Genomic DNA, 18,046 nt, shown 5'->3' with positions numbered 1-18,046 from the left:
TCGTTGCAGATCTCAAGGCTTCCCATAGTTGAACCCTCTTGGCATTCAGCCATCAAATCAATGAATGGATGTGCCACAGTTTCCCCTTCCATACAACAGATCACGTTTACTATGGCCTCTCTGTCGTGATAGACTTTCAGCCTGTTCACATGCACAAGCTGTGGGACAGCATCATCAAGGGGCTTTTTAACTTGATACGTGTCCTCATTTGCCACTTATATTCCCTCGAAGGGCCCCTCCTAAGAGTTTTGCACTTTATACTTTTTTGCAGGGCTTAATACCATTTCCAAATCCCCTATTACAAAAGTATGCTTACAAGTATTTTTTATCATACCACGCCTTTTGCCTGGATTGACGCTCTTGAAGATTGGTTTGAACTATTTCCATCATGTCTTTTAACTCTTTTCTAAACCTCTGAACATATTCAGTCACTGGTTCTTCTTTTACCTCAGTGTTTCCCTCCCAGGAATCTTTAATGAGACTGAGGGGTCCCCTCATTTTTCTTCCATACAAAAGATAAAATGGGGAAAACCCTGTGGATTCCTGGGGTACCTCCCTGTATACACACAACAGAAATGGTAATAACTCATCCCAGTTTTGGCCCCTCTTCTTAGTGTACATCCCTAGCATGGATTTTAGAGTCCCATTGAAACTTTCCACTGAACCATTGGCCTGTGGGTGATATGGGGCAGTTTTAAGTTGTTTTGTTCCACACAACTTCCATAGTTTGTTGAAAATTTGTGACATGAAATTTGACCCTCGATCAGATAAAATCTCTTTAGGGAGACCCACTCTGCTGAATATAGTGAGAAGGGTCCTTGCCACAGTCTCAGCTTCAATATTAGTCAGAGCAACTGCCTCAGGGTACCTGGTGGCAAAATCCACTACTACTAAGATATACCTGTTCCCTCTCTGGGTGGGATGCTGCATAGGACCCATGATGTCCATCGCTACCCTTAGGAATGCCTCCTGTATCACAGGCAAGGGACGTAGAAGAACTTTCTAGGGTCCTACAGGCCTTTTCTTTGCCTGATATAATACACAAGTTCTGCAATCTTTTACGTCATTTCGTATTCCTGGCCAGTAGAAATTCTTCTTCAGCCTGTCATAGATTCTTTGTATCCTTAAGTGACCCGCCAAGGGACCATCATGCGCCATCTGCAGTAAGTCCACATGGCATTGGCTGGGTACAACCACCTGTTTAAAGGGCTGCCCAGGGCTTTTGTTTTTCCCCACAGGAGCCTCTCTAGATAACTTCCCCCCCTCTTCAAAAAAGTCTCCCCATTCTCCCTCCCTGGGATTCCCTCGAGAACATACTTCCTGATGCTTTCTAGAGTGGGATCAATCTTTTGCTCAGCTGCAAAATCCTGGCAGCTAGCAACTGGGACAGCGTTCTCAGTCACAGAGAACATTTCCCCCACCCTTGGCCCTGAGGGAGGCATGATGTCCTCCTTGGGCATGGGAGAGCACGTCCCAGCCCCTCCCCTATCTGAGAGCTGAATGCTGCTTTCTGCCGCAGGGCAATCAAGGAGACTTTCCCCTCAGCAGTTTCTGGGGCTTCAACGCCTCCCTCCAGGGACTCAATACAATATTCCTTCCTGCTACGGGTCACCACACGAATGGTCATAGCCTTGTGGAAGAAATCATTACCCACTAACATGTCAGCTGGGATGCCTTCCATCACCCCCACAACCAGATCGCTTTCCAAACCTTCCCACATCACATGGATTTTCGCTACTTGTACGGGGAACCAGGTTTCACTCACCCCCACAATTTCTGCCATTTGGCCAGGTAATATACTAGCCTTTGGGACCACACTCTGCTTAATCAGAGAGATCTGGGCCCCTGTATCCTTTCACCCCAAGTATTCCCTGCCATTAATTTTGACAGCTTTAATGTGCTCCATATCTGGTTCACTGAGGCCAGTCCCCACAAAACTTGCTTGGTAAGTTGTGAGTGTTCCTGCCTGGTTTCCCTCTGGGGCCTCTGTACTGAGGACAACTGCACTAACATGGGCTGGTGGGAGCTTGGTTTCTCTCAGCTTGGGGCACCTGTACCTCAGGTGCTCCATGGAATTACAGTTGTAGCATCTTCTGGGATCCTCTGTTTTGCTGGGAGATTTGGGGTAGGAGTTACCAGGAGAGGAATGTTTTTGGGTAAGAGAATGTTTCGGTCCCAACCCCCTTCTCTCTTCCCAGGGGCAAAGTGGGATCCTCCCTTCCCGATAGTTTTAAACCCCTCTTTCTGTGGCCTGCCCTCAATAGACGCCTGATTCTGTTTGAAGGCATCAGCTAAAAAAGCCACCTCATCCGCAGACTTTACATCTGTGTCCCATAGACACTGCTTCAGCTCAGCCTTACCTATGCCTAGGAAATGCTCTTGAGCAACAAGATCCAACATTCCCTCAAAACTTGCCACCTTCTCACCCCTCACCCATTTTCCCAACAAATCTTTCATTTTGTTTACATATTCCCCATTACTCATACCAATATCCCTCTTAAGATTTCTAAATTTAACTCTAATCTTTTCAGGGGTAATCTGAAAACTTTCCAAAACAGTATTTTTAAATTTACAATAGTCTAAAGCATCTTCAATAGGCATTCCATTGAATACATTTCAAGCTTTACCTGTTAATTTTGCAAGCAGGTTAGGAACTCTCTTATCATCAGGGATTTCATGTATTACACACAGCCTTTCAAAGGCAGCCAGATATTCAGCAACATCATTGTCCTCACTGTATGCTGGACATAAGTGCTCCCATTTGTGAATTTTTGGAGTGATGGGACTCGTTGGGGTCAGGGGGGGTTCTGGTTCTGCTTTTCTAGCAGGTCCAGCTGGTGTTTTCGCTCTCTCTCTCTTTCTTCTCTCTCTCTCTCTTTTTCTTCCATGGCCCTTCTGTGCGCAGCCTCCTCCCTGGCTGCCTCTTTTTCTTTTTCTTTTAGCTCCAGGTCTTTCAGTCGCAGTCATCGCTGGTGCTCTCTCTCCTTTTCTGTAGACTGAAGCCTAAAAAGCTCCAACTTCGCAATGGCTTCACTGCTTTCATTCATTTTCCTACTTCCCTTTCCTGAAATAAGCAAACAGAAAATGACAAAACTGAGACCTCCTCCTGGCTTTTCTTAGCCACTGCACTTAAGACTCACCTAGAATCACAAATATCAGTGCTTAAAGTGTGATCTTCACTTGGAGTAACAAGCCATACACACGCCCTTGCTTGCTGCACCACTGTGATGTTCCCCTCTGGTGTTATCCAGACCAGTGATCTTCTAGGCCACTCCAAACCTTGCCTCTGGGAGCCAGCCTTACCCAGATCTGCTGTGAGAACCCCCACTCCTGGGCTGTTCACGCACAGCCTCTGGCATGTCAGCTGCTCCCAGCTACTTGCAAGCGAATGACACTAGCCAATATCTCCAGTCCCAGACACAACCCTTGGAACCTCTGTCTTGCAGTGTCCAGTTATACCTGCTCGACACTGCAAGCTCATATAAGTTTGTCAATTTAACAAACAAATTGATATGTGTCAGGCTTGTTATCCCAAGGGGAGCCTTTGACACACCGCAAACCAAACACACTGCTTCAGGTAGAATAAACAAACAAACATGCTCAGTGCATCATGAGTCTTCTGAAGACACCCAACATGACAAACTTTGCATTGGCTACCACACAAACATTTTATAAAGATGGACATGGGGTGTAGGGTGTCCCCCTGAGGTACAGAGTGTCACATCTGGACCACGAGAAGCACATCGTCGGCATATGCCAACAGGGCCAGCTGCAACTCCATCTCCTGAAGCACCAACCCTGTCAACCTAAGATACGGAGAAGACAGCCTTTAGGGTTTTATCAGTTTGAACGCATGCCTCAAGCGATTTCTGGGGCACCTGCCACATTTCAACATCTTACGGAGAAAGCTGTGGGAGACATGAACTTACTGCAAGTCTTGGTTTATTTGGATGATCTGATTGTATTTGGAAGAACCTTAGAGGAGCACGAAGAAAGACTTCTTAAAGTAATTCACAGGTTGGAGGCCTATGGACTGAAGCTTTCCATTGATAAGTGCAAGTTCTGCAGAACACCAGTGAATTACGTGGGTCACGTGTCCCAAGTGTTCTGCTTATAAGAAGCACACGGGATCTTTTTCAGTGGAAAAGGCAATATGCTGCATTTATTGGAAATACAATAATTAGCATATGCATTCAATCACACCACACACACACTGTCCTGCCAATCGATGTTATAGTTACCAGTCCAGAGTCCAGATCAATCTAGAGGCCAGCTAGGTTGATCACGGGTAGGGAGGAGCCGGGTTCTGTCGGTCACGACACGATGCTCTGCGGAAGTATCTGGGGAAGTCTTGGCAGGACGAACCCAAAGTTTCATGGCAAGGCACCCTGTTCATATAGTGATTTTTCTTCATTGGGACCAATGAGTTTTGCATCATCATGCTGTAATCAATTATTGTTTGACCAGTGCTTGTTTTCTTAAATTGTCCTTCCTATCCTTTATCTTGTCCTTTCATCCCCTGATTACAGATAAAATCTCACTCTCAGAGATGTTCCAATATGCTTCTTTCACAGACTGGACTCCTTCCTAGTCTGGGTCTAGCAATCACTCATACCCCCGTAGTTACTGTCCTTTATTCCAGTTTCTTTGAGGCATCTCTTGGGGGTGGAGAGGCCATCTCTTAAGACAGTTGAAGAGAAAATGGAGAGGCTTCCAGGGTCTTTTATATTCTCTCTCTCTTGTGAGTGGAAACCCCTTTGTCCTTCTGTGCAAAGTCACATCAACAAAATGTTTGTAGCCATCTGGGCAAGTCCCATGTCTATGAATGATTCAGCTTTTTGCAGGCCGACGCCATTGTTTACATGTTAGTTTGAACATTCCCAGGAAAGCTCAGATGTGGCTTGGCATCTCCCTAAGTCCATTGTCAGTTAAGTGTTTCTTCATTGGGCACTTACTGAGAATAGTTCTTTCTCAAGAAGCTGACAAAATGCTTCACTGAGGCTACTTAGAATCAAACACATTGAGATACAAAAGGAAAAGGAGGACTTGTGGCACCTTAGAGACTAATAAATTTATTTGAGCATAAGCTTTTGTGAGCTACAGCTCACTTCATTAGATGCTTATGCTCAAATAAATTTGTTATTCTCTAAGGTGCCACAAGTCTTCCTTTTCTTTTTGCGGATACAGACTAACACGGCTGCTACTCTGAAACCTGTCAGAGATACAGGTACATAGCCAATATTCATAACTTCAAATACAAAAATGATCCACACATACAGACAGCATAATCATGAGCAGCAAACTACAACCTTTCCATAGATACCCCACTTGACCTCTTCTGTACAAGACGTGGTGCAACCATAGGACCCTGCTTGCAACAATGATTTATAGGCCCTGTCAAAGACAACGTAGTACTGGTGGATGAAGACGTCTCCAAGGATCCAGAGCTCTCCGGAGGAGGTGGGGACGTCAATGCCTTCAAAGCCGGGAGAGCAAGAGCCTGAGTTCTGCACCAGGAAAAATGGGACAGGGGTTGTTGGGCTGGAACTCCACTGACTCCCTGTATGTTGGGCTGGAATCTCGGAGCTCCCAAACTAAGCTGCATGAGGCTGGGGCAGGCATGGATCGGAGACAGGCAGTGAGTCGAGTTTAGGTGTCAGTACCGACCCAATGCCTCAGCCAGCTGCTAGGGGTAGCTGCCCTTCAGATGGGATATACAGTGATCACTCTGGGCCCAAGGTGCTTGAAGGAATTGCCCGGTGCTCAGTTCTAACTGCTTCTGCAGAACAGCACATGGACCTCTGCAGCCCCTCCCCTAGACTTCCTGTCCGGGTTGCTAACCTCCTCCTTTCCCAGCCAGTACTCAATCACAACACCACTTAAACAGCACCCACGGGATTCTCCATTCCATATACTTATAACCAACCACTAGTAACGCTCAACTGATTTCCGAGGTGCCCTTCTTTCTAGCTAGGACCCTGCCGATCTCCCTGGATGCATCAGTGCTACTGCTGTCAGGAGGCAGTCAGTCCATTTGCTCCATGGTGGTACGTCCTGGGGCTCGCTTGTCTCCACCTGCTGTATTTGTTGCCTAACTGAGACTGTCTCAGGCCAAGCGGCCAACCCAGCGCTCCTCCTCCCTCCCTTCTGGATGTTCCTCCTCTGTTCTTCCTCCTCAGTATGTGTCCGTCTTCGGTGACCGCCTCATACAACCTCAGGGCAGCCTCACGTGACCTCACCGCTGTTCATAGAATCATAGAATCATAGAATATCAGGGTTGGAAGGGACCCCAGAAGGTCATCTAGTCCAACCCCCTGCTCAAAGCAGGACCAATTCCCAGTTAAATCATCCCAGCCAGGGCTTTGTCAAGCCTGACCTTAAAAACCTCTAAGGAAGGAGATTCTACCACCTCCCTAGGTAACGCATTCCAGTGTTTCACCACCCTCTTAGTGAAAAAGTTTTTCCTAATATCCAATCTAAACCTCCCCCACTGCAACTTGAGACCATTACTCCTCGTTCTGTCATCTGCTACCATTGAGAACAGTCTAGAGCCATCCTCTTTGGAACCCCCTTTCAGGTAGTTGAAAGCAGCTATCAAATCCCCCCTCATTCTTCTCTTCTGCAGGCTAAACAATCCCAGCTCCCTCAGCCTCTCCTCATAACTCATGTGTTCCAGTCCCCTAATCATTTTTGTTGCCCTTCGCTGGACTCTCTCCAATTTATCCACATCGTTCTTGAAGTGTGGGGCCCAAAACTGGACACAGTACTCCAGATGAGGCCTCACCAATGTCGAATAGAGGGGAACGATCACGTCCCTCGATCTGCTCGCTATGCCCCTACTTATACATCCCAAAATGCCATTGGCCTTCTTGGCAACAAGGGCACACTGCTGACTCATATCCAGCTTCTCGTCCACTGTCACCCCTAGGTCCTTTTCCGCAGAACTGCTGCCTAGCCATTCGGTCCCTAGTCTGTAGCTGTGCATTGGGTTCTTCCGTCCTAAGTGCAGGACCCTGCACTTATCCTTATTGAACCTCATCAGATTCCTTTTGGCCCAATCTTCCAATTGGTCTAGGTCCTTCTGTATCCTATCCCTCCCCTCCAGCGTATCTACCACTCCTCCCAGTTTAGTATCATCCGCAAATTTGCTGAGAGTGCAATCCACACCATCCTCCAGATCATTTATGAAGATATTGAATAAAACCGGCCCCAGGACCGACCCTTGGGGCACTCCACTTGATACCGGCTGCCAACTAGACATGGAGCCATTGATCACTACCCGTTGAGCCCGACAATCTAGCCAGCTTTCTACCCACCTTATAGTGCATTCATCCAGCCCATACTTCCTTAACTTGCTGACAAGAATACTATGGGAGACCGTGTCAAAAGCTTTGCTAAAGTCAAGAAACAATACATCCACTGCTTTCCCTTCATCCACAGAACCAGTAATCTCATCATAAAAGGCGATTAGATTAGTCAGGCATGACCTTCCCTTGGTGAATCCATGCTGGCTGTTCCTGATCACTTTCCTCTCATGCAAGTGTTGATGGCCATTGATTTCTATTACAGATGCGTGCTGCATCATGTCCACGATTTGTTGTGATTCTCAGCAGGGTTCTCCGGTGGGTCCAAATGAGTGAGATTTTACCCCTTTGGGAGCAATGTGACCATTAGAGATTTGCTGCGCTGCCTTTTCAAAACAATCCAGCATTCATTAGTCACCTGGAATCCAGGGCTGAGGAGTTCATAGATTAGCCTAGGACAGCACAATTTAACTCTAAATCTGTGTTGGTGGAATCACCTGCCCCCTCTTCCATAGCCTCGTGGATGTAATCTCTGCGAACTCGGAGCAGCCTGCTTAGCAGTCTGCCCCCGCCTCCAGGTGCAGTTCCACTGTGGTCACATGTTCCGCTTCTCTTGGCTGCCAGTCAGTGTCCAGTTGTTGGTCTTCCATGATCTCCGCAGGGCACTCCATTGCTATGCGGTCAGTTCCTGAGAGTTCATTCATGCCAACCTGGGCAGGCTTCTGTGACCAGCAGCCATCTCTTATTCCCCCTGTTTCCAAGAAGAAATTAACTCCTCCAGGCCCAGTGCCTAGCAATAAAAAGTAAGTAGGGGAAACTGAGTCATGCATATTTTTCCTATAAATATTACAGACATTTCCATATTCTCCACATGTGTAAACCCAAACTTCACCGCAAACTGCTGAAACTCATGCCTGCTCAACTGACGCCCGTTGTCAGACATCACAATGGCAGGTGTGGCTCAGAGTTATGACTCGTGAAAATAGAGATGCGCAATCAACTGTTTAGCTGTAGTACCTTTTAGTGTGGCTGCCTGAGGGAAGTGAGACTAGTAGTTTAGGACAAATACATAGTCTTTTTTTTCCAGCCAATGTAGACGAATTTCTACTCCAGGGGGAAAATTTTTCCTCTGCCCCTAACATAGGATTTTGCTTGACTACGCCTGTATTTTTGGCATATACAACAAGCTTTGACAGTTCCTCAATGTTGCTGTTCGTTTGAGGCCAGTGTAAAATGTCTCTGACCCTTCGCTTAGATTTTTCAATCATGAAATGACCTTCATGTCTCCTTTTTCACATGTGTTTCTGCAGTAGCTCAGAGATCACCGTCCTGGTGCCTTTAAACAAAATCCCATCTAGGACTGAGAGCTTCCCCCTGAACTGGTGAGAGGGGCTGGGAACGCATGGTCACGGTCACTTGGTGCTAATAGCCTTAAGCACTTTCTGTAGCATGTCATCCTAAGCAGTAACTCTGGCAATCACAACCCACATTTTGTCTGCGGCTGGACTGGCTTTTTAATCAAACTGACATGTAGAACAGCTCTGGACTTTGCTCCACGGCTGTCTTGTCAAATGCTGTAGGGAGCATGTTTGAGACTGCCAAATCTCCCCAAGGTTCGTATTGGATTTGCAAATCCTATCTTTACAGCTGAAAAAGTAATCTTTGTATTCATGGAGGTGGTGGGATGGTTCCCAGGCCCCTTTTGGCAATGGCAATAAGTGGTTTCTCGTCCGTTTCAGGGAACACTGGCCTCCATAAATAAAGACATGAAACTCTTTACACCAGTGGACAAAAATCCAAAATCTCCTCCTGCACTTAGGATGGAAGAATCCAATGCACCGCTACAGACTAGGGACCGAATGGCTAGGCAGCAGTTCTGCAGAGCAGGACCTAGGGGTGACAGTGGATGAGAAGCTGGATATGAGTCAACAGTGTGCCCTTGTTGCCAAGAAGGCCAATGGCATTTTGGGATGTATAAGTAGGGGCATAGCGAGCAGATCGAGATTTTGATCATTCCCCTCTATTCGACATTGGTGAGGCCTCATCTGGAGTACTGTGTCCAGTTTTGGGCCCCACACTACAAGAAGGATGTGGAAAAATTGGAGAGAGTCCAGCGAAGGGCAACAAAAATGATTAGGGGTCTGACTTATGACTCATGACTTATGCGGAGAGGCTGAGGGAACTGGGATTGTTTAGTCTGCAGAAGAGAAGAATGAGGGGGGATTTGATAGCTGCTTTCAACTACCTGAGAGGTGGTTCCAAAGAGGATGGTTCTAGATTATTCTCAGTGGTAGAAGATGACAGGACAAGGAGTAATGGTCTCAAGTTGCAGTGGGGGAGGTTTAGGTTGGATATTAGGAAAAACTTTTTCACTAGGAGGGTGGTGAAACACTGGAATGCGTTACCTCGGGAGGTGGTAGAATCTCCTTCCTTAGAAGTTTTTAAGGTCAGGCTTGACAAAGCCCTGGCTGGGATGATTTAGTTGGGGATTGGTCCTGCTTTGAGCAGGGGGTTGGACTAGATGACCTCCTGAGGTCCCTTCCAACCCTGATATTCTATGATCCTGCTGTAGGACGACTGTGCCAATATCTTCTTCAGAGATGTCCATGGACAACTGAGTTTTGAGCTTACTGTCAGAGTTTCACAGGACTGGGGCCTTTTTAACCCCTTCATTGTCTCAAACTCTCTATGAAGATTTGCACCCCAGGTGCATTGCATGTCTTTGCACAGTAATGCTCTAAGCTGGCTTGTTTGAGCTGTTAGCTTGGGCACAAATTTCCATAGACAGTTCACTGTTCCAAGGAATCATTGTACCCTTCCTTGTACGTTGGGGCAGGCATGTTGGTGATGGTCTCACCCTCACCGTGATCGACCTGTGTCCCTTGATAGACTAACTTCTTGCCCAGTGACATTGTTTCCATTACACAGAACTTTGGTGCTTGTTTTGGGGATTGGTCCTGCTTTGAGCAGGGGGTTGGACTAGATGACCTCCTGAGGTCCCTTCCAACCCTGATATTCTATGATTCTATGATTCTATTTTAGCTTTAGCTCAGCAGCTCTAGCTCTTTCCCAGCTGCTTGGAGCCTCTGGTTCTGCTGGTTTTCTCCAGATCAGAACATCGCCTGCGTAAACCATGGCACCCTCTGTACCATCAACAGCATGTTGTATTTTCCAGTGAAGCACCGCGGGTGCTGAACACAAGCCAGGTGTCCATCTGTGGAAATGGTGTCTCCCACAGGGGATGGGAGATCAAACATGTACTCTGTCCTTCTCAGGGCACCAACCAGAATCCTGCTGTGACACATCTCGCGTAGAGAAACACTTGGCACCCGCCATCTCCCCCAAAATATCTTTCCCTGTGGTAGTGAAAAACGTCCACTTTTTAAATAGATTTAATTCTTTTGAGGTTATGCATAAGCGAAGGGTTCTGTCTGTGTTTTCTACAACGACCAATGATTATACCCACTCTGTTAGTTCCTCTCCCTGCTCTGTGATTCCCAGATCAATGAGTCTGTCCAGCTCCTCTCTCAGCCTCTGCCTTAGTGTGAGGGGAGCTTTCCTCGGGGTGTGAATTGTGGGGCGGTTGGGCTCTTTCAGCTCTATTCTGTACTCTGCTGAAAGCTTCTCCATCCCCTGGAAGATGTCCTCAAACCCTTTGCACCCTCTTGATGAGACCAGGGGCTTGACACACTTAACCCAGTAATGGGTGTGCTTTTCCCTGGTACGATTCCACATTGTAGCTTTCCCAGTTTACCCATATGTCTCGTTCACATACTCCTTGTTGGGGATAAGCTCACGGCTATAAGCCCTGAGTTTACCTGTGGCTTTTCTTTTAGTGTCGATAACACTATTTGTGGCAACTCATCGGCTTGTGCACCAGTGTCCAACGTAACATTAATAAACCTCCCATTTGCTTTCCATCTGTGACAGCCAGGTCATCTTTTGCTGCACTGGTAGCCATTGCTCCTATGAAACATACAGCTGAGCTCGTGGTACTGTCGTCGTCCTCTTTGTCCAGGCTGCGCGCACTCTGCCGGTGCTGGAAAACTCTTGCAAAGCGATGGAATCAATGGCGGTTCTTGTGTCTCTTCTGATATGCCAGGCATTGCCTGAACTTCTGCTGGTGCTGTTCTTCCCTAATTCTGCCTGAGCTCGTGTGCCTTTCTGCTTTAGTATCTGGGAGTAGCCATGTTAGTCTGCATCCACAAAAATTGAAGAAGTGGTTTTTTACCCATGAAAGCTTATGTCTAAATAAATCTGTTAGTCTTTAAGGTGCCACCAGACTCCTTGTTGTTTCTGCCTTAGGTTTCCTATTAGAGAGACAGGGTGGGGGAGATAATATCTTTTATTGGACCAGCTTCTGCTGGGGAAAGAGAGAAACTTTCGAGCTACACAGAGCTCTTCTTCAGGTTTCCTACAGCATTTTGGATTCTCAATCATGCCTGCAGCGTCAGAGCTGTCCATTCTCCATGAGTGCTTGGACTTGGAGCGCTTCGTGAAGGGTTGATTCTGGGTCTCCTCGCTCTGTTCCGCATTCCAGTCACAGTGTGGTCTCTTCTCAGGGACTTGGTTAGTCCCCGCTCTGCCCCCTAAAAAACCCTGCAAAATTGGCTTGCCAGCCCTGGATCAGGCACAAATTCTACTCTAGTTTCACTTTCCTTTTGGAACCTCAGGTTAAAGTCTCATAAGTTTCAGTTTTATGCAGAGTGCAGTACTCCTTACATTTTTGTAAAACAGTTTCATAGTTAGTCTGACTTAACTGAAATTTTAGAGACACGTGCACCAGAACCTGCTCTGGTCAGAAATAAGGCTACATCTGATTGCCTCCCTTTTCACTGGCACCCATTGCTTGCAGACTCAATGCAAGGCTCTGTTTAAATCTCTTCCACTTGTCTTCCGTATTTCCAGCCAGCTTCAGCTCTGGTGGAATTTTGAGCTGCTCCATTTCTCCACTCAAGGTATTTTCTTGAATTGCTATTTAATCCCAGTACCATAGGGCATTCAGGAATCACTCTGGGCTCCAGGTGCTTAAGGGAGATCCTCTTTGTTGAGCGACCCCATTCCAACTGTCTCTGCCTAACAGAGCATGAGGGAATCAGCAGTGCTCCTCCGTCAGCCGTTCTGTCTAGGAAACTAAACCACTTGGAGATATAGTTCCCAGCTCCACACCAACCACTTCTCCTCCTTCGAAATCCCTTGGTAAGACAGAAGGTGCTCTCCCCACTGGCCTAGGCAAATTCTAATGGGAGCAATTATATTCTGCTCCCCTAACCCCCCTGTGATTATGACTGGACTGGGGCTTCTTCTCTGCCTTTCCTCGCCTTCTGAAAGAGCTCACCAGTTCCACACCAGAGAGGGGAAAAGTTCTGTCCGGGGGGGAAGACGACTCATTCTTGAATCCCACTTGCCCAAGCCCTGGAGCGCGAGGCAGTGAACTCTCTTGAGCTAGCCTCCGAGCTGGGGTAGCTGCTCATTTAACCCCTCTCCTACCCCAGTAAGCCCCCTGGCATGGTGATTTCCTGGGGCAGCCAGCTCTACAGGCTGCCTGTGCAGTCCTCTGGGGAAGAGCTCTTTGCCCTCCCCCCATGCTAAGGCCAGACTCTGTGCTGCATTTCAGTGATGGTCGTGCAGCCTCAGGCACAAGCCCTTGCTGAGAGGCCCCGACGCAGATACTTAACTGGTGGTGGTGAGCAGAGGGAACCTGATGCCATTGATAGTGAAGATGATGTCGGGCAGGGTGTGCTTGGCGCTGCAGCTGATCTGTAGGGAGAAAGACAACATCCAGGAGCCAGGTTAGTCACGGCTTCAGCACTCAACTCTCCAACAAGGGAGGTGGGCAAAGGGAAGCTGCATGTGATTAGCAATGGGGTCTGAAAGAGCTGGGTCACTGCCTGACTGGGTCCTCTCCAGGGATTGAACCTCTGGCTCTGAAAGCCTGAGGCTCTGCAGATTGAACCAAAGGACCAGTGCTGTCAGCTCAGACGGTCCCGGATTCTATATTTGGCCTGGCCACATGCTGGGGACGGTGATCTCCCCTGTGTTCCTGTGGGTTACCAGTGGGTGGAAGCACCAGGGAATCTGCAGAGTGACCCAGCTGATCCCTATGCTGGCTGGGTGCAGCCTGTGGGCAGTGGCAGTGGAATCAGGGGTTCGGCCACACGCGTGTGTAGCAGATGCCCCTAGAAACACCCATCCCTCCTCCCTGACCTGCCCAGGTTGCTGGAGTCCCCGCGGGCACCAACGCAGTGCAGGATTTTGGAGATGGCCGTGGGGGCCCCCGTCAGCACAGAGGTGCCGATGTCGACAATAGCCTGCCAGCCATTAGCACAAGAGATCAGGTGGCCATTCATGGTGATGCTGGAAGAGAGAGAGAGTCAGGGGAATGTCCCCAGGAACACTCCCGATCTCATCCCCACTCGGCCCACAAGCAGCCAGGGACAAACCTGCGGGGTGGAGCTGCCCCACTGCCCCTTTGCTATGACTACCAAGAACTTTGCTCTGATGTCTCATCCTAGACTTTTTCTTCCGTGGCTACTGCCCGTCACTCCTTATGCTACAGCCTTCTGGGACTGACGGTCCCAGCTACCCTGCCCTTCCCATACTGCGAAGCAGAGCGGGACAGATGGGAGGGGGTGCTGGTATGAACAAAGTTGAGAATCACTGACCTGACCTAACCTAGCAGGGGAGTCCCATTCCTATGGCTCCACGGAAGGTGTTTTTGTGGCTCCCTTGTCTCTCATTTTGTCTAGACTCTGAAAGCTGAGCTTCCCCTGGCTCCGATGTACAATTCATTAACATTTGACCTGTCTTCCAATAGCCCCCAAGTGGAATGGCCAAGGGGTGGGCGATACCTGTCCATGGTGATTTCCCAGTAGGAGAGAGGGATCCAGTTCAGGCTCCCAGAGTAGTAAGATGAGTTGATGCCACTGAACATCACGAGAAGGGAGAGAGGAGAGTCAGGGAAGATGCATGAATTATTGGCTAAAGAGAGAATAACAAACACTTCAATGGAGGAGAGAGTCAGACTGGTGCATTTCACATCACGCAACACCCTTCCTCCACTATGAGGTCGGACAGTGGTGCACTATGGGCAGTGTAGTCTGACCAGGGGCTCCAGCCTATACAGGAGACTGGGAGCAGGAGACACCCCCATTCAAACTCCCACCAAGCACAAGGGCAATATTTCCAAACTGAATTATTTCCGTTTTTGATTTTTTGCTGGAAAATAGAAATTTTCTTGGGGGGGACACACCCATTTTCCAGTCATAGCTCGTAACTAGATTCTTCCTAATGTTAATTTCCCCTGCAGTTGTTATTAGAGATATCATCATTCACTTCTGCTCCCCAAAACATATGGCACAAGCACAGAATGGCTGCCACGTTCCACCCCAGAGGTGGCTGTGTTTGGGAATTCTGATGCAAACATCGCAGGGATCGCTCTGTGAGAGGCGGTATAGGAATGTGAATCTTGCTGTAGACAGATGGGCTGCTTCCAGCCCTGACTTATGAGCTCAGGTAGAGAGAGAAGAGGTCCTGGGACACCAAATCCTCATTCATCATGTTGTCAAAGACAGGTTTGGCTCCAGAGGAGGAGATGCTGGAGAAGGCCAGACCCAGGATCCCATCGTAGGAGGCAAAGTAGCTTAAGTAGCTGGGTTCGGTCTTGCTCAGACCAAAGATCTGGTTGGTGTCCACAATGCCTCTGACCTAGGGGGAGGGATGGGGAGAATCAGATGCATCCTATGTAATAATATTGGGGTTCATTAAACAACAAACCAGTGAATGAGAAAGTATAAAATCTTTGATAAAACAAACTAGGGAGCTTCTGTGGTGAACTGCTGTACACAGCGACACAGTGTTCTCCACCCCAGTTTCCAGGGCACATCTCTAAATTCCTGTGTTTATAATACTGTCCCTTATGGGGGAGCCTCTCTAAATGACAATCTTCCACAAACATATCTCTACATCTTCCCCCTTAAAAAACAACAACAAAAACCTAGTAGTTCTTGTATACGAATATATAAACAGCTAACAACTATCTAATAATACACACATTAAATTCTCAACCCATCTAGCGTGTTCCCATAAACCCAGTGTGTCAACAATCTAGAGAGGAGAGGTTACCGGCACATCACTCTGGAGTGAATCTTTACCATTCACTTTCCTCAATAACCTGTCTCCAGGCAGGTTAGCAAGTCTCAGGTCTTTCAGGGGGCGGGGTGGGGGGGCCGAGCACCCATGGGAAAGAGGGGAAGTCGGCGCCTATGCTCTGGTTTTGTAGTGGGAGTCACCATTCTGGAAAGTGCATCTGCAGTGAATATGAATTTACCGGGTGTGTAGGTCACAACCACATCATGCTTTTACAGCTTTATCATCATTCTTTGAAGCCTTAAGGTACAGTCATTTAGCGGTTTGTTAAATAACGCTATCAGGGGCTTGTGGTCCATTTCAACTTCCACTGTCTGGCCAGAAATATACTGATTTAGCCTGTCACAGGCCAACAATATTCCTAAAAGCTCCTCCTCAATCTGTGCATATCTGGTTTCTGCCTCAGACAGTGATTTGGATGCATATGCCATTGGTTGCCAACAATCCTCATGCTTCCGTAAAATCACTGCACCTACCCCAGACTGTGAAGCTTCTGCTGAGATTTAAATAGGCCTTCCTGGTGCATAGAACGTCAACACTGTCTCTTTTATCAGTTGTTGTTTTAAACCTTCCCATGATGCCTCCTGTTCTGCACCCCAACACCATTCGATTTTGTTCTCTAGGAGTGTTCTCTAAGCCGCTGCTTTGGTAGATAGATTACGGATGAATTTTCCAAAATAATTAACCATTCCCAGGAACTGTTGGACATCTTTCTTTGACTGCAGACGTGGCATCATTTCAGAGGCTGAAATCTATATCTAATCAGGTTGTACACCTTTGTTGGTGTAACCCTTCTGCCCGTCAGAGTTGGCAGCAACAAGGGCCGGGTTCAATATCTAGGGGTTCCATTCCAATAACACAATGCAAACCGGCTCGAGCCCCCACTCAGTGACCTGGGACAAATATATACCACCCCCGCTGGGCGCCTCCAAGAGGCAATACTTCCCCTCTCGCAAGCACATAGTCTGAGTGTAGCAAAAGTCTTTTAATAACAGAGAGAAACAATGTGGCATTATGTTGGGGAAACACCACCAACCGGATTCATAACACAACCCATGAGCAAAAACAACCCCACCCCAGGCAAATTGGGGCATGCCCTTTTCCCTTTGGTTCTTGAGTCCAGCAACCCCAAAAGTCCAATGCCCCAAAAGTCTCTGTCCCTGGTCAGGGCAGCCCCAGAGTTCGAAAGCTTATCGGCGGAGCTTTACCTCCCAACCTGGGTGGAAATGGGACGGGGGTAAGAGGCACCTTACGTGATCTGAAGCTGACCGCCCCATAGCTCCATAGCGGCGCTCCGCTCCGCTCCGCCAGCCGCCCCACAAAACTCCTTCGCGCAGCTGCACTCCGCTCCACCAGCCGCCCCACGAACTCCTTCACTCAGCTCCACGGCCCACAAGCAGCTCCTGCCATCCACACACTGCGCCGTGTCGAACTGCTTCACCAGCCGTCCCGCAAACTGCTCCACAATATATCTTCAGGCTCCCCCACTACTTAACACAACACTCAGTGATTTCAGCTCTTAGGTGAATTCAGCTTGTAGTAGGGGAGCCCCAGTGCTGGTGCACTGTCAGCCCAAAGTGAGCTCAGCAGCCTATAACTAGACTTCTAATGAAATCAAAATTAGCTCTGATATTCCACAGTGGAGAGAGGAGGAAGTGCAATCAGCATGTAAGGCCCTCACCAAGGGGGCCCATGCCACCAAGTATTAATACTTGTCCCCAGCCTCTCTCCATTCACACAGTTTTGGAACCCATGACCCTTGCCTAGCGAGTGCTACTTAGATGATGGTGAATCCCTCCATCGTAACAAAAGGCCACGTACAGTTCCAAGCACAGTTCCCATAATCAGGGTAATAACAATTTATTCTTCCTGCCCCAATAACAGAGACACTGGGGATCCCACAGCAGCCAAAGTGACCATTTGGGCAGCTATGGTCTCATTCTAGGCGTGGTGGGTGTGCCTATGCAAATGAGATCGGCCCCTGAAGTTCTTCCTCCTCAGACTCACTCTCAGATGTGCAGAATAGGGGTAAGTTAGCTGCAGGGGGCCCACTGTCTGTGTTGGATGGCGGCTTTGGTCTAGCACCTCTGTTCTGCCCGGCGGCCCTGCCGTGGCCCATCTCACAAGGGGTGCTTACCAATTCCCCCACAGGGAGCAAAAGGTTTCTATGCACCGTCCTTATTTGCCCTGGACCGTCTTCAGGTTTGATCTTGTAGACCGGCAGATCTCCCAGCTTTTCCATCACCAGGTAAGGTATTGCCTTCCATCTGTCAGCTATCTTGTGTTTGCCAGCAATACCCAAATTTCGCAGCAGGACTCTGTCCCCCGGCTGGAGCTCCTGCGAACGCACTCTAGCATCATATCGATGTTTGTTGCGGTCTGCGTTCTTCCGAGCCGCAGCGGTAGCTAAGCGATAAGCATCCCGCAGCTTTTCTCTTAGTCGGGATACATATTGCTGATGAGTTTCATAGCTATCTCCATCCTCTGATACACCAAAGCACAAGTCTATGGGTAATCTTGGTTCTCGCCCAAACATCAAGAGATATGGGGTGACTCCCGTAGCATCGTTCTTTGTGGCATTGTAGGCATGCACC

General features: G+C 48.2%; 1 protein-coding gene across 1 annotated transcript in view; it reads right to left on the bottom strand.

Annotated features, from left to right (window-relative positions):
• Nucleotides 1-17,320, bottom strand: part of SAXO4 (stabilizer of axonemal microtubules 4) — a 167,859-nt gene extending 150,539 nt beyond the window's left edge. Inside the window, exon 1 of the mRNA XM_084631080.1 lies at nt 16,706-17,320. The gene's annotated coding sequence lies outside the window, so the exon portion shown is untranslated. The remainder of the gene's footprint in view (nt 1-16,705) is intronic.
• Between the last annotated feature and the right edge of the window lie 726 nt (nt 17,321-18,046).

The sequence above is a fragment of the Lepidochelys olivacea genome (genome assembly GCF_965140295.1).
Source record: "Lepidochelys olivacea isolate rLepOli2 genome assembly, chromosome: 6".
Taxonomy (NCBI): Eukaryota; Metazoa; Chordata; order Testudines; family Cheloniidae; genus Lepidochelys; species Lepidochelys olivacea.
This window is presented reverse-complemented; position numbering and strand designations above follow the sequence as displayed.